Here is a 17,804-nt window from a genome sequence, read left to right on the forward strand (position 1 = left end):
TATTAGTATTAGTATTAGTATTAGTATTAGTATTAGTATTAGTATTATTTTCACTAGGGGTCTTGCTTGCTCAGTCAGGCTGGAGTACAGTGCCATAACCATAGTTCATAGCAGCCTTGAACACTTGGGTTCAAGCAATCCTCCTGCCTCAGCCTCTCAAGTACAAATTATGCAGGATTTTTTACTCCTTAGCTAGGTGCAGGTTCTTGTCTCACAACCAGGAAAAATTAGGCACACGGACACTGGAGAGTGAGTGGAATAGAGCTTATTTATTTTATTTTATTTATTTATTTATTTTGAGACAAAGTCTCGCTCTGTCGCTCAGGCTGGAGTGCAGTGGCGCGATCTTGGCTCAGGGCAACCACTGCCTTGAGGGTTCAAGTGATTCTCCTGCCTCAGCCTCCCGAGCAGCTGGGACTACAGGTGCCTGCCACCACACCCGGCTAATTTTTTGTATTTTTAGGAGAGATGGGGTTTCACCATATTAGCCAGGATAGTCTCAATCTCCTGACCTCATGATCTGCCAGCCTTGGCCTCCCAAAGTGCTGGGATTACAGGCGTGAGCCACCGCACCTGGTCCTGGAGTAGAGTTTATTAAGTGAAAGTAAAGCTGTCAGCAAAGAGTGGAGACCTGAAAGCAGGGTCCTTGTTGCCTCCTTCACAGTTGAATACAAGGGCTTTTACATACAAGCTGATGGGGCTGGATTCCCTATTTGTATAAGGCGTGAATTCCTGGTGGCACCACCCCATCCCCTCAGTGCATATAAGGGACCTAGTTGGCTGTGGGCATGTTTAGGCAAGCCCCTGTGCGAGTTGCCTTATTTGCACAAAACACAGATTGAAGATTCTCCGGGAACCCTTTCCTTACTATTTGCCTAAAGCAAGCTGATTAACTCCTTTCAGTTAGGACTGCAGGCATGCACCACCATGCCCAGATAAGTTTTAAAAATATTTTTTAGAGGCATGGGTCTCACTATGTTGCCCAGGCTGGTCTCAGACTCCTGGCCTCAAGTCATTCCCTCATCCCAGCCTCCCGAGTCCCTAAGGACTGTATACTTCACAAAGGCAGGATCCATTTTTAGTTTTCGTCACTGTGTTCTCCAAAACCCTAGTCATAGTAAATACATATGTGTAAATGATTGAATGATGACTGAATGAATGAGCGTCTTGCTTGTCTTTATAGTCTCAGCTGTAAGGATGATACCTAGAACTCAGAAACAGAGAAGTTAATACGAAGCATCTTTCCTGTATTTTATATTTTCTTTGGGTAAGTGTTTAATGATGCTATTTACTTTTTTATCAAGGGAAAAGTGAGTTTGTTCTGTCTTGTTTGGATTGGAAGAGTTCAAAGAAAGGAATTAAACTTTCGCTATGTCTTCTTTTCTCTTCCCTCAGGTCCTTTTATTTCTAAGCCATGCTCTAGTACATAATACTTTACTCTCATCTTTTGACTATTAAAATTACACCTCAGGCGGGTTAGGTGAGGAACTGTGATAGTTTCAACTGATGCCCCCCCCCCCACACCCCTTGGCCAAAGAAATAGCAGATGGGGCCTTGAATTATTTCATGAAAATTTGAATTATCTGAAACAGTATAAACTCAAACAACTTCAGGGGTCAGAATATAAATGAATGAAATTTGAGGGTGTAAAAGAGTGCATGTCCTATTTAAAGTCACTCAGATTCCCAATTGGTTTTAACTCTGGTATGGTCAGAGAACAATATGTTATTAATGTATAATGGAAGGTTGTAGCATGCTACCCTTATCCGGTATATCACGGATAATATTTTTATAGTTTGACTTAATTTGTTTTATATCTACAAGCTGCATAGTAACAAATTATTTAGACTGTCAACTTAAAATATAGATACATGTATGTTTATTATAAGTTAAAATACAGATATATATGCACACACACGTATGTGTATGTGTATTTAAAAATACATCTACAGTTCCCTAACACTGTGCTTTAAATGAAGTGTTGCGTTAGAAAAATAAACCCTAAAGTGTAATTCTACATTTGTTAATGGGTTGATGAGATGTTCGATTTAATTGGCTTTCTTCATGTTGTGCTTCTGGTGTCAGGGAAAAGATAGTTCTTACTGTCAATTTCTTCCTAATTTATCTCATGTTGAATGCTCTGCCAATTTAGCTATTCAATTACAGCAATATTCCTTTTTCTTACTTACAGGAGTTTAACTCTGGAATGACCTGCATATTTGAAATAGAGGATTAAATCAGAGTCAATTATGTTACTCATGGTTATAGAGGACAGGGATATTATGATAAATGAAATCTGCTAGTAATCCAGAAAGCCTCATTTTAGACAAATGCATCACAATCTTACTACAGTGACTTTTATTAGTCTTGCCAACAAGAAGCAAATAGTCAGTACCTTTCCTTATTCAATATGTCACTTATTAAACATGCAAAAGGGTAGCATGCTGGCCAGTGTGGGAGGAGCAGGAAGAAATGGAGAGGCCAAAGATCCAGTATACCATGTTGTAATTAGTCTGTTCTCACACTGCTAATAAAGACATACCCGAGACTGGGTAATTTATAAAGGAAAGAGGTTTAATTGACTCACAGTTCATCATGGCTGGGGAAGCCTCAGGAAACTTACATGGTGGAAGGGGAAGCAAACACGTCCTTCTTCACATGCCAACAACATGGAAAAGTGCCGAGCAAAAGGGGGAAAACCCCTTATAAAACCATAAGAACTCATGAGAACTCACTCACTATTACAAGAACGGCATGAGGGTAACCGCTCCCATGATTCAATTACCTCCCACCAGCTCCTTCCCAGAACATGTGGGGACTATGGGAACTACAATTCAGGATGAGATTTGCGTGGGGACACAGCCAAACCATATCACATGTACACACACAAGTCAGCTTAAGAAGAGAAAAATTAGTCATTTATTTGTTTTACTTTGATTTGTTTAAATGAAAACCAGTAAATATAACATTTATTTTAGCAGAAATATTGAAGGATTCCTATGCAATTCTTATTTCTTAACTATTAAAAGCTACAATTTATTATGAAGATAAAAATAGACATTGATTTATTCTTACAGGTGAGGAAATTACAATGGAAATCAGAGACAAAATGGGGAAAAAATGTAAGTTCTAAAACGTAGCCAAGTGAGAACGAGGGGAAAAATTAAAAGCTGGTTTCTACCAGACCAAATTTTTCTGTAAGTTAGCATACTACCAAGAAACAAAAAACACATTGAAATGGGATTATGTTTGAAGAAGTTTGAGTGCTATTAAAAAATTAAGTGGTAGTTGGAAAGGAAAAAGGGACTAAATAAGCATTCTTTTTAAATGTTTTTGTCTTTTATGATAGGTGATATTAGAGCATGTGTATATACTAATAGTAATGAACTAATAGAAGAGAAATTGCGCAACAGGGAGAAGTAATAATTTCCAGAACGAAGGTCCAGGAAGTTGAGTGAGAATAGAGCACAGAACACAAGTGAAGAAGGAGTTGCATTTTAAATGAACAAGAATTCATTCACAATGTGACTGACCATGCAACCAGGGCAGCTCCTCCTCCCCATCAGACAACTATTGCTTACAGTTGTCTTTCTTCCAGGTAGGGCCATGAGATTGATTCCCACGAAGGGAATAAAGAAATAAAGTGTCACTTCTGAGCGGAAGCAGTTATGCCTTCTCCATCTTCTTTTGCCTCTATAGTGACCACAGAAGCCACATATTGCAGATGACCTCACATCAAGAAAGTAATCTGAATCTCTAAAGCATTGCTTGAAGAGAAGCTGTCCAGGAAAGCCACACAGGAACAGATGCATGGACTTCGTGTGAGTGATAAGCAAACTATCATGGGAGAAGCCACTGAGATGCTGAGCATTTTCTCTCAGCAGTCAACCTACCTTAGTACATATTTACAAGATGAAAAGCTGAAAGTGTGCAAGGGACACAAATGGATTGTTAGATTTCATAGAAGGAAGACTGGGGTAGCTTCTAAATGTGTGTTTTTAAAAATGACCCAAGTTTATAGGCTGAGAAGGAGGGAAAGGAGTGTTTGGTACAGGATGTTTGAGAAGGAAAGCAGGCATGTATTTGTCATTTTGGCGAATGAGAAAGTGAACATACTGAGGAGTTCAGTAGACATGCTGGAGAGCGGCAACATCCAATCTGAGATTTGAGATCACAAATTTAATATGTCTAACACTGATTGAAAGACATTCTAGTTAAGCATACGAACAAACACAAGCTTGTTTTAGAACAAAGGTAAAGAATTCAGACTTCATCTAATTACACTCTGATGAATAAAAGGTGATTATAAGATAATTAAAGAGGGAAGAACAGGACAATTTCAGATGGATCAAGCAAGGCTGAGCAAGGGACAATGGCTTTCACTGCTGTAAACAGCCTTATGGCACAACAAGAGAATCAACGAGGGGGGGAACTGGTGCAGCAGTTTTGAAATGTCTACAGAAGACTTGACAATAATACCTGAATGAGGACAGTATCTCTGGTTTTTTGAGTGTTGATCATGTGCCCAACAGTACATTAAGTCGTTACATACCAAGACATGTAATCTTCACTATAAATCTGTGAGGGAAATATTGATTTTATGTCCTTATTTTCAATGTGAAGAAAAAAGGACCCACTACAGTGAAGAGATTTGCCCAATGGTGTACAATTAGAAAGTGGCAGAGGGAGATTCAACTCCACACAATCAGATTCCAGAACCAACTGCTTCCCCAAAGCTCTGGTTCCCACAAAGCTCTAGTTCCCCCAAAGCTCTAGTTCCCCCAAAGCTCTGGTTCCCCCAAAGCTCTAGTTCCCTCCCTACAGAGGGCCTTTCGCTAAGACACCAGGTGCTTACATTTTTATTATGTCACTATGCTGAGGCCCAAGGGAGCTAAGGAAATTGAGAGCATGCAAGAAAAATGGGGCTTCCACTGCTGTTTTCACCAAATACATTAAAATTTAACCTTAAAAAATTATTAAAAAGCACAAAAGACGCTGATACCATTCAAAATTCTTGGTATAAAGAATTTTGAGAAGAAAAACTGCTTATGAAGTTCCTTTTTCCTAATAAAGAAATTATATTTAATCTATCTGGGCTTGCTCTTTAGTCAAAATACACTTCTGTCTCCTACTCAGTCATCCTTCCACTGCTTTAAAGCAATTTACTTTGTTACGTCAATTTTAATGTAAAGTGATTTGCTTTAGATTAATTTTATTTCTTGGGAATTAACTACACAAGAAAGGTTCTCTAAGATTGGCTGCATGTCTTCCATCAAATACATTTCAATCATGTGAAAATTTCAAGGAATTTTGGTAAAACAAGGTTGTAGTATCCAAAGTTAAAATGGACATTATGGCCTTAATCACCATCCATGGGAACAATTCACACATACAAAAATAATTGCACTATCAAATTAGTTTCCTCTAGTTTTGGTACCATCTTCTACCAGATTTTTTTTTCTTGAAAGAGTTAAGATTTCAATATCACCCTTCCCATTCTGTCTTCCATAGCTATAATTATTTTTATCATCTATGTCCTCTATTGTTTCCCAGTTGAATTAATCAAGTAAATTTCATTAACTGAGACTGCTAGGGTCCTCCTCAAACTCCTCAATTTAATGACTATAGGGAGAGTAGAAAATAAAGCTTTTTAAAAGTGGCATTTCCTCTAGCCTCTAACATACAGAAGATATATATATATATTCAATGTAAGTTATAGCAGTATCTTGAAATATTTCAGTTGCTTGAAGAATGGGGTAGTGTATTTGTTTCCTATTGCTTCTATAACAAATTATCACAAATTTAGTGGTTTGAAACAACAGGAATTTATCTTGCATTTCTGAAGGTCAGAAGTCCAAAATCCATTTCAGTGGGCTAAAATTGAGATGTCTGTAGTACTACATTCCTTCTGGAGCCTCTGGGAGAGGATCATTTTTCTTGCTTTTTCCAGCTTCTAGAGGACACCTACATTCCCAGCCTCAATGCCTCACTCTCCACATTTAAAGCCGGTAGTGTATCATCATTTCTCCTTCCTGACCTCTGCTTCCATCCTTACATTTTCTCCCTCTGACTGATTCTCCTGCCTCCCTCTTACAAAGACCATTATGATGACATTAGGGACATTTGAATAATCCAGGATAATCAGCCTATGTCAAAATTCTTCACTTAATCACATCTGCAAAATTCCTTTGTCCTATGAGATGGTTAAACTTATGTGTCAACCAGGCTGGGCTAAGGGATGCCCAGATAGCTGGTAAAATATTATTTCTGGGTGTGCCTGTAAAGGCGTTTCTGAAAGAGATTTGTGTTTCAATCTGAAGACTCAGTAAAGAGGATCCACCCTCACCACTGTAGGTGGACATCATCCAATCCCCTGAGAGCCTGAATACAAAAACAAACCAAAACAACCACACACACACACACACACAGAGGAAGTGTGAGTTTACTCTTTTTCTTCATGAGGTGGAATCCATCTGTTCCTACCTTCAGACATTGGAGCTCCTGGTTCTCAGACCTTCAGACTCTGGGAGTTACACTAGCAAACCCTCACCTGATTCTCAGGCCCACAGACTCACATGGAATTATACCACTGGCTTTCCTGGTTTTCCAGCTTGCAGATGATAGATTGTGAAATTTCTCAGCCTCCATGATTGCATGAGCCGATTCTTATAATAAATCTTTAGACGTATACACAAATACACACAACACAAACACACACACATACATACATTACATATACATATCTGTGTGTGTTTATATACAGACGTATCGAGAGAGAGGAGAGAGAGGGAGGGGAGAGAGGGAGAGAACTTGCTGGTTCCGATTCTCTGGAGAACCCTGCTCAATACCTCATGTAAGGTAACACATTCCCAGGTTCCAGAGATTAGAATGTGCACATCTTTGTGGGGCCATTATTCTGCCTCCCACAGGTAGTGGAATGGAAAATCAGCGAGGAAGCAGAAGAGCTGGGTTCTGGTTCCTGTTCTGACATTTGAGTAACTAGATATTCTAGGGGCATAGAACTCGACATGACTAGCACACCATCACACTCACCCTGCTGCCCAGACATTCCATTTCACATCAGACAAATCAAGACTCAAAAAGGGTCCCTGACTTGCTCGAAGCCAAAACCTAAAAATAGCAGAAGTGAAATAAAACACAGGTTCTGAGCTCCTTGCCGGTGCACCTCCTGCTGTATCACACTGACACGTGACTTTTTGCACCTAACACATGCCCACAGGATGGTTGAGAGAAGCAAATGAGGCCGCACTAGTGAACGTCTTTTGCCTTTATGAAATGCTCTACTATAGGAGACGTTTTCATTCCTTCCACAGTATAAACACAGCACTGTCAAACGTTAGGTCTCTTTTCTCCCAATCAGTAAAGAGGAAAGGCTTGACAGGAGAAAATATAGAAAGTAAAAAATGGGTGCTTGAAGTAAGGGAAAATAAAGTTAGGCCCAGGAGTTTTACTGAGGGCCAGTAGAAATTCCCCTTCACTCTCAAAACGAAATGTTCAACTCAGCATCAAATTGATGACTTGCAAAATGCTTAGATATTTAGAGAGCAAAAGGATGACAGGAGAGGAAACATCAGCTTGCTACTCAGTGTCTGCTCTGCTGACTCACATATCCATTTGCAGAGATGAAAATTCTCAGCTGAGCTTCAAACATAGTTAGGATATTTTGCAAAAATTAAATGGCTCCTACAACTCATGGAATTATATCTAACATAGGATTGTTTCAAGGGCAAGCTTGACCTATTAGCAGATGGGGGCACAGCTGATGAAATAAAGTGATGAATGCTTATATTTAATGGAATAAACTCAACAACCCAGTGAGGATCGAAGACTTACCTATTAGCTCCACTGCAGCTGGTAAACATGGCCTTCAAATCCTGAAACAGCTTTTGAACAGAAAGGCCTTTAGGAGAAAGTTACTGTGCTGAACTGAGGGAAAGGCAAATGGGGTTCACGCAGAGCTTCATCTCTGAAATGACTAATTACATAAGGGAAAGTAAATTCTCAAAGTTTGGTGGCTGGGTATGAGGGAGGTCCACCAGTTCTCTTATAGTTGGAGTTTGGTTAAAACAGAAATCCCACAGGTCCTAGGAGCCATTTGTTAAGAAGAGGAAGTCTTTCCTGTAGGCCTTACTCAAGGTTTGATGTTGGGAACTAATTAAGCAGCGTTGGCAAATCATTTTAATGACAAAAAAGCAAGAATCAGCTTCAGAGAATGGTGTGGATTCTATTTTTCAAGTTTGGAGGTTCTGAAGCCATCGTGGCCTCGTGTTAGAAAGTAGGTCATGCCTGTGTCTCCGTCTTCTTATCGATAGATACCAAAATGCATAAGCCCTAGTTTGCAAAAGCAAACTGAATTAGCTTCAGAATGTTACCTAAACATCACCAAGTACTACAGACTGAATGTCTGTGTCTCCTCAAAATTCAAACGTACCCCATTAATCTCCCCTAAGGACGTGGTATTAGCAGATAAAGCCTTTAGGAGGTTATTAGATCATGAGGTTGAAGGCATCACAAATGAAGAAAGTGCTCTTACAAAAAGAATTCCAGTAGTCTCCCTTGCCCCTTTCACCATATGAGGACCCAGCGAGAAGGTGGCCATCTGTGAATCTGCTACTGTCTTAATCTTGAACTTCCAAGTCTTCTGAAATATGAGAAATCAATTTATATTATTCATAAGCCACTCAGTCTATAGTATTTTTATACAGCAGCCCAAATGGACTAAGACACCAGGAGACTAGGAGGAGAAGTAGAGGTAATTTTTTTTTTTTTTTTTTTTTGAGACAGTCTCGCTCTGTTGCCCAGGCTGGAGTGCAGTGGTACAACCTCAGCTCACTGCAACCGCTACCTCTCGAGTTCAAGCAATCCTCCTGCCTCAGCTCCTGAGTAGCTGGGACTACAGGTGCCTGCCACCATGCCTGGCTAATTTTTGTATTTTTAGCAGAGACAGGGTTTCACTGTGTTAGCCAGGATAGTCTCGATCTCCTGAACTCTTGATCCTCCTGCCTCGGCCTCCCAAAATGCTGGGATTACAGGCTTGAGCCACCATGCCTGGCCGGCAACTTCTGTATGGCAATAAGCCCTCTACAAATCTGCGTCTATCAGGATCTCAGCATCCTGATATTCAAACCCTGTGAATGCAAGCCTGGATCGGCTGGAGATTTCCCTACTATGCAATGGTACAACTGAAACTCAGGAGTTAATCTCATGAGGTCTGTCAAACAGCCTGCTTTGCTTGATTTTGGTGTCTTACTATTTTTTGTTGTTGTTGTTCCCATGAAACTGAAGGCTGCAGTAGCTGAAGGCTATGCTGCTGAACACTGTAACTTAACCTTCATTGGGTACCTTATATACCATGGTACCATGGTAACGGTCACTTAAGTTGTTCTTCAGGAGCTTGGGGTAGCTCCCGTCCAGGTCAAACCGGTTGAGACCACTGGCCCTTCAACTGGGGCTGTGGAAATACCTGATTAGTGTCCTTTTGACCTCACAGACACAAAAACTTCACCCTCTCATCATGCTAATGCTGCCATTTTCTGAAACATATATCCCATGAAATGCCATGAACACTGTGTTTGTATAGATCACTGACTACTTCATTTTTCCCACTGCCAGTCACCTTTCTCTATGTCTTAGACCACCCCATTTCTGTAACCCATAAATGTCCCTAAGCCCTATCTTTAGGAAGATGGATTTGAAACCTGTTCTCCTGCCTCCTTGCTTGGCTGCCTCATGAATACTCCCTATCTCTTGTGCAAACTCCGACATCTCAGTGATTGGCTTGCTATGTGTGGGAAGAATGAACCGGGTTCAATAATGCAACTAGTCAATTGGTAAAATGTGCTTTACTTCTCCTTTACTACAACCAACATACACACACGCACACGCCCCTACGCAATTTTATTGGTCTTTAGCAATGCATCCTCCATCGTCTTCAGTTGTGGAGGTGACAAAATAAGCAGTAGAATATTCTAAATCTTTTCTAGTTGGCATTGAATTGCAATGAGAAGGCTGCCCTCAACTGAGCACACTGTCACCTGAACACTCACAAACACACACACACTCCCACACACTCTGCCACTCTGGCAAGACTTTGGCACCAAGGAGGCTTGGTTCCCCTCCTGCCAGCAGTCAGAATCCAAATACATAGTACAGTGGAAGCCATGGACAATTCCCAAAGCAGAGAATCTGGTCTCAAAGCACTGTAAATGGATTGATTCTGTATTCTGAGAATACAGTTACCATAATAATATATGTTTATACAGTTTAAGAATGTCCTGGCTTACACAACCTAACCACAGTCAAAAAACCAAAGCAGTACAGATTTGGTTCAAGTAACTAAAGGAAAGTCAATATTCTGTGCAGTCTTGGCCAGGTGTGGTGGCTCACGCCTATAATCCCAGCACTTTGGGAGGCCAAGGTGGGTGGATCACTTCTCATCAGGAGTTCGAGACAAGCCTGGCCAACAAGGTGAAACCCCGTCTCTACTAAAAATACAAAAATTAGCCGGGTGTGGTGGCAGGTACCTGTAATCCCAGAGAGTCGGGAGGCTGAGGTAGGAGAATCATTTGAACCTAGGAGGCAGAGGTTGCAATGGGCCAAGAGCGCACCACTGCACTCTAGCCTGGGTGACAGAATGAGATTCCATCTCAAAAAAAAAAAAAAAAAAGTTTTATGCAGTCTCAACTGGTATATTTCATAACAAATCATTGAACACAGACCCTTTAAATTCACAGTTCTTAAACTTCTAATTATTCCCAGAGTGAAGAGAAACCCTTCTCTCCGCACGGAAACTCATCACTTCTCTTTCTTTTATGGACTTCTGTAGAACATGAAGATGGCATGTGGTCTACATACACACAGCGCTCAATATTCCCCACCCCTCCTGTTTTCCTTGCAAGACCTGCCTAATTTGTTTTAGGATTGTTTTGAGGATATTTACTTTTAGAGAACCATCTGCAGTCTTAATCTCTCCATAGTCTAAAAGTTCAGGCAGCATTTTTGAATTGAAAGTCAAAAACTCAAAGATGCTGGTGATAAACTCGTATCCCTAAGGATAAGTCTAGGTAAACAGTTCTCAACTAGGGTTAATTTGCTCATCAGGGAACACTTGGCAGTATCTGAGGATATGTTTAATGTCACACTAGAGGAAGAAAGCTCCTGGCATCTAACGGGTTGTGGCCAGGGATGCCGCTAATCATGCCACAATGCATAAGATGGCCCCAACAACAAGGAATTACCCAGCCAAAAACGTGAACAGTGCCAATGCTGAAAAACCCTTAGCGCAGTTGTATGTCACCACAGAGAGAAAAACCCTGAAGAGTAAAGAAGAGAAAGATCATCAAGGTCTCTGTTCCTGTATTTGATGTGTTACTGGATTCCTTTACTATTGCTGCTGTTAATAAGCTACCACAAACTTGGTGGCTTAAAACAACACAAATGTATTATCTTACAGTTCTAGAGGTAAGTTAAAACAAGCCTCACTGGGCTGAACTCAAGGTTATTGAAGGGCTTTATTCCTTCTAGAGGCCCTGGAAGAAAATTCACTTCCTTGCTTCTGGAAGCTGCCTGTAAACCTTGGGTGAGGACCTGCTTTCATGGGCGGCAATGGCCAGTGAAGTCCTATGGTGCCATCTCTCTGGCATTTGAAAGCTCCTTTGTGATCACACTAAGCCATCCAGAAAATCCAGTATAATCTTATTTTAAGGTCAGCTGATTAGCAACCCCAACTCTATCTGCAAACTGAATTCACCCTTATACCTATATCCATATTCATTTTCTGGGGATTAGAAATGAAATTTCTGAGGATTAGAGCATGAACATCTTTGGGGTGAGGGGCTGTTTTTCTGCCCGCCACAGTCACTGATTTTTAAGGAACCTAGGCGACTTCTATGCTGGCTCAGAGGAAGCAAGTTACACAATATCATAAAAGCAACTGAACATTCATAACACTGAACTAGGAAATCTATATTTCATTTTTTTCTCTTAATGCTGAGAATAGAGTGCCTGACCACCCAAAGACCTGAGTGAAAGGTAACAAGTAAAAATGGTTCAAGGTCAAAAAGACACTAGACTGTCAACAGTGGAACCTCATAATCTCAGTTTCTCAAAACGCTTCTCTGCCTGTGGCCTCATCTCTTACTCCACTTCTGCTAAGCAACCCTGTGCTTCTGTACAATTGTGCTGTCTCCTGCATCAGTATTTCTCCTCGTGCCCTTCCTTCTCCTTACGTGTCTATTCTGTCATTGGTATTTTCAATATCCATCGCTGGAAATTTAACAATGCACCAACCTCTTTCTCATTTATGCAAATCCCCCCTCCATATCAACACAATTGTTCTTCTTTAACTTCCTCATAGCACTTGTTGTCGTCCATCATATTAGAATATAAGTGTCTAGTGGGAAAACAGAATGGAAGCGTATTTTGTTAAGTGTCATGCATAGTCCTCATTAGCAAATATTTGTTAACATAAATAGAATGGGATTTGTTGTTTCCTTTTATTTTTATTGAGGTAAAATATATGTAATATATTATTTATCCTTTTACCTATTTGGAAGTGTACAATTCAATGGTATTAATTATATTCATAATGCCGTGTATCTATACTCAAAACTTTTTCATTGTTCCCAACATAAAATCTATACCCAATAAACAATAATTCCCACTCCTCCGTTCCCCATAGCCTCATGTAACCTCCATTCTGTTCTCTGTCTCTATGAATGTGTTTATTACAGGCATCTCCTGCAAGTGGAATCATACATCATGTCGTAGATTTATCGCAATTTCATTCTTTGAATGACTAGTATTCTATTGTGTGTATATATCACATTTCCTTTATCCATTCATTTGTTGATGGGCACTTGGGTTATTTTTACCTTTTGACTGTTGGTAATACTGCTGCTGTGATCATTAGTATAGAGATACCTCTTCAATTCCTTGCTTTCAATTCTTTTTGGATAGATACCTAGGAGCGAAATTACTGAGTACTACGGTAGGGTAGTTCTATGTTTAACTTTTTGAGAAACTGCCACACTGTTGGCAGTTGGCTGCAATATTTTACAAAAGAAAACAAAAATATTTTTCTAACTGATACACAGATTTTAAACGAAAGCAATTGCTTTGTTGTACTGATTTACAATATTTTTAGAATTAGGAAAATGTGTCATTTGATATAACTTTTTGCTCTCAAGCAGAATGGGTAGCAAAATACGTCTTTTAAAATGTTAAAATTTTTAGAATTTATGCATACATGATGATTTCCTAGAATAGGTAAAGTAAGGAGAAGAAATACAGACTTAGCAAACTCTATGATGCCTGAATTAATAAAAATATAAAACAGTATAAACATATGTAGCAATTCTAAACAAATAAGCATTTCACAAAAAAAATCTGATATTTGGATGTGTGTCTTAAGAAAGAGATGTTATTGTAAGAAATAAAATTTTATTTAACTTTTATTACACATCTGTTAATTTCAATAAAAGGAGATGTACCTTGCACATTCTGTTTTTTTTTTTCAATTACGCCAATTTGCATCCTCTTGTTTACAAAACAAAAGAGTTGTTTTGTTCTACCGATCTAATTTAGAGCACAAGGAGACAGAACTCACATTCAGCAATGTCTCATTGTTGGTATAATTAATTTGAGTTGGATTTGTCATACTTTGCTAGGAACCAGAATATTTCAATTAAATGATAGTATCTTTTTTAATGTTGCACTTTCTGACTTAACAAGTATTCTAATATAAAATACAATATTAAAATGGAAACATTGGTATCTAGACTCTCCAAGAACAAATTATTTAAATACTAGACACATAGTCTAGGTCAAAAATCATATGGCATTCTCTTTTAGGTATAGTAATGAAATTGTTATCTTTTATCTTCAGAGGTCAGTATAAGAAAATTTACTTAAATATGCTTAAGATGTTTTAATTTTTTGAATTGAGAATGTCACAGGACTAATTTAATGTAAAGCCCCCCTTTCCATTTTAGACAGTACTTATGTTTTATAAAAAGAGATATTCTTACTGTTGACAGTAGTACATTTAAAAATTCGCAGCTCTGGTAACTGGTGACTTTCAGCTCCAGGCTTAATGTTGCCCTGGTGCTAAACCAATCCTGACCAGGACAGGAACCACCTTAGCCCCACCAACTGAAGAGGTCTGAGTTAATCTTCCAATCAGCCTGGTACTCAAATCACTAAGCATGAGTCCTGGGCCTTCATGTATATTCGAGGGTCTTCACATTGTTTCCCTTCTCCTTTCCAAACTAACTTCAGCAATTAACTGAGATTCCTCAAAAGCACTTCTATTCCCCCACAATGATTTGCCACTTGCGTCAACTCTCTAGATTAAACCTTTTGTATTTGTAGTTGATAGAAATGCAAAGATAGAAAAGTAGATGAACTGTTACAACCAGTATAGGTAGTCCTTTTTTACCATGTGGGTCTAGTTCTTCTCAACTGATCCTTTTGACTTTATAAACTGCAAAGTGAAAATACTCTCTTCACATGAAGCCAAAGAGAAGGGCCTCAAGTGACATACACTATGCCCTGATCCAGCAAGCTCATTGTGTTAGTCTGCTTTTGTGTTCCTATAAACGAATACCAGAGATTGTGTCATTTATAAAGAAAACAGGTTTAATTGGCTCATGGTTCTGCAGGTGGTATAGGAAGCATGGCAATACCAGAGATTGTGTCATTTATAAAGAAAACAGGTTTAATTGGCTCATGGTTCTGCAGGTGGTATAGGAAGCATGGCACTGACATCTGCTCCTGGTGAGGGCCTTGGGAAGTGTCCAGTCATGGTGGAAGACACAGAAGGAGCAGGCATATCATATGGTGAGAGTAGGAGCAAGAGAGGGCGGGATCAAGAGAGACAGCAGGGGAGGTGCTAGTCTTTTAAAACAGCCAGATCTTGCATGAACTCATTAGGGCAGGGAGGGCACCAAGCCATTTGAGGGATCCACCTTCATAACCCAAACATCTCCTACCAAGCTCCACATCCAACTTTGGGAATCACATTTCAACATGAGATTTGAAGGGAAAAAAACAGCTACCAAATTGTATTATTCCATCACTCAATCCCCTAAAATCTCATGTTTCTCTCATGAGATAGAAAAGTAGATGAACTGTTACAACCAGTATAGGTAATCTTTTTACCATGTGGGTCTAGTTCTTCTCAACTGTTAGAAGGATCAGTTCTTCTCAACTGATCCTTTTGACTTTATGAGAACTTTTGCAATGTTCTCATGAGAAGAACATTGCAAAAATGTTGCAAACATTTGTAAAAATACATTGCATAAATACAAAAATCTCTTCCCAATAGTCCTCAAAAGTCTTAATTCATTCCGGCATCACTCAAATCCACCTATTAGCTTATAAAATCCAAACAAGTTATTTACTTCTAAGATACAATAGTGGTCCAGGCATTGGGTAGACATTCCCATTTCAAGAGGGAGAATGGCCCCATGCAAGTCCAAAATTCAGCAGGGCAGACATTAAATGTTAAAGCTGCAAAGTAATCCTGGACTCCATGTCCCACATCCAGGGTACACCGGTGCAAGGAGTGGGCTCCCAAGGCCTTGGGTAGCTTTTCCCCTGTGGCTTTGCAGAGTGCAGCCCCTATGCCTGCTCTCATGGCTTGGAGTTGAGTGCCTGAACCTTTTTCAGATGCAGGGTGCAATCAGTTGATGGATCTGCCATTCTGGGGTCTGGAGAATGGTGTCCTTCATCCTACAGTTCCAGTAGGCAGTGCTCCAGTGAGGACCCTGTGGGAGCTCCGACCCCACATTTCCCCTTGGCACTGCCCTAGTAGAGGGTCTCTGTGAGGGCTCTGCTCCTGCAGCAGGCTTCTGTCTGATCATGTAGACTTTCCCATATATCCTGTGAAATCTAAGTGGAGTCTGCTAAGCCCCCTTCACATTTGTATTTCATGCAACCACAGAATTAACACCTCTTGGGAGTTGCCAAGGCTTATGGCTTGCAGTGGCCTGAGCCAAATTTAAACATGATACTAAATAACTTAAATTCCAACTTTATTTCTTTGCTCCATATCTGATCGTAGATTGTTAGAAGCAACCACACCACCTCTTGACCATTTTGCTGCTTAGAAATTTCTTCCAACAGATACCGCAAGTGATTACTCTTAAGTCCAAACTTTCTCAGATCCCTACGGCATGGACATAACACAGCCGAGATCTTTGCTCTACCTCCCAATAACTTTCTAATTTCCATCGGAAATCTCATCACCTTAGCTTTCACTGGTCCATATTTCTATTAGCATTTTGGTCATAACCATTTAACAAGTCTCTATGAAGTTCTAAACTTTCCCTTATGTTCCGGTCTTCTGAGTCCTTCAAACTTTTCCAACTTCCACCTGTTGCCCAGTTCCAAAGCCACTTCTACATTTCGGGTTTCTTTGTAGCAGTGTTCTGCACTTCAGTATCGATTTTTTGTGTTAGCACATTTTTGTGTTGCTATCAAGAAATGCCTGAGACTGGATAATTTATAAAGAAAAGAGGGTTATTTGGTTCGTGGTTCTGCACTTGCTCCTGGTGAGGGACTCAGGAAGCTTATTATATATGGCAGAAGGTGAAGGGGGAGCAGGTACATCACATGGAGAGAGCAGGAACAAGAGAGAGAGGGAGCCAGAGAGAGCACAGGAAGTGCCAGATTCCTTTGTAAACAACCAGGTCTTGCATAAACTCATTAGGGCGGGAAGGACAACAAGCCTTTCATGAGAGATCCACCCTCATGGTCCAAACACCTCACACCAGGCCCCACCTCCAACACTGGGAATTACATTTCAACATGAAATTTTGAGGGGACAAACATTCAAACTATATTACTTATTTATTCAGAACAACATCTGCAAGGAGGCTGAATTGTTTATACCATTTTATCTTTCATTTAATCATATCCACTGTGCTTATTGATATGGCTTGGCTGTGTCCTCACTGAAATCTCATCTTGAATTATAGAATTATAGCTCCCATAATTCCTATACGTTGTGGGAGGAACCTGGTGGGAGGTAATTGAATCATGGAGGTGGATCTTTCCCATGCCGGTTTTTCTGTTTTTTTTTTTTTTTTTTTTTTTTTTTTGAGACAGAGTCTTGCTCTGTCACCCAGGCTGGAGTACAGTGCTACAATCTTGGCTAACTGCAACCACCACCTCCAAGGTTCAAGCAATTCTTGTGCCTCAGCCTTCCAAATAGCTGGGACTACAGGTGCATGCCACCATGCCCAGCTAATTTTTTGCATTCTTTAGCAGAGATGGGGTTTCACCATGCTGACCAGGTTGGTCTTGAACTTCTGTCCTCAAGCAATCCGCCCACCTCAGCCTCCCAAAGTGCTGGGATTACAGGCATGAACCACTGTGCCTGGCCCCATGCTGTTCTTTTGATAGTGAATAAGTCTTACAAGATGGGATGGTTTTATAAATGGGAGTTCCCCTGGGCAAGCTCTCTTGCCTGCCACCATGTAAGACGTCACTCTGCTGCTCCTTCACTTTTCACCATGATTACGAGGACTCTCCCATCTTGTGGAACTGTGAGTCAATTAAACCTCTTTCCTTAATAAATTACCCAGTCTTGGGTATGTCTTTCTCAGTAGCATGAGAACAGACTAATATACTTTTCATCCTTCTTTGGCACATCACCTCTTCGTGTTCTCTCCAGGTTTCTACCCACCATGTTCTTGGGACACCTCTTTGGATTTCGTCACCCAGGCTACCTTCCCTTCCTGCTTCTAAGTCAACAAGAGACTAGAAAGTGGCAAACACAA

Source organism: Piliocolobus tephrosceles, chromosome 1, assembly GCF_002776525.5.
Source record: "Piliocolobus tephrosceles isolate RC106 chromosome 1, ASM277652v3, whole genome shotgun sequence".
Taxonomy (NCBI): Eukaryota; Metazoa; Chordata; class Mammalia; order Primates; family Cercopithecidae; genus Piliocolobus; species Piliocolobus tephrosceles.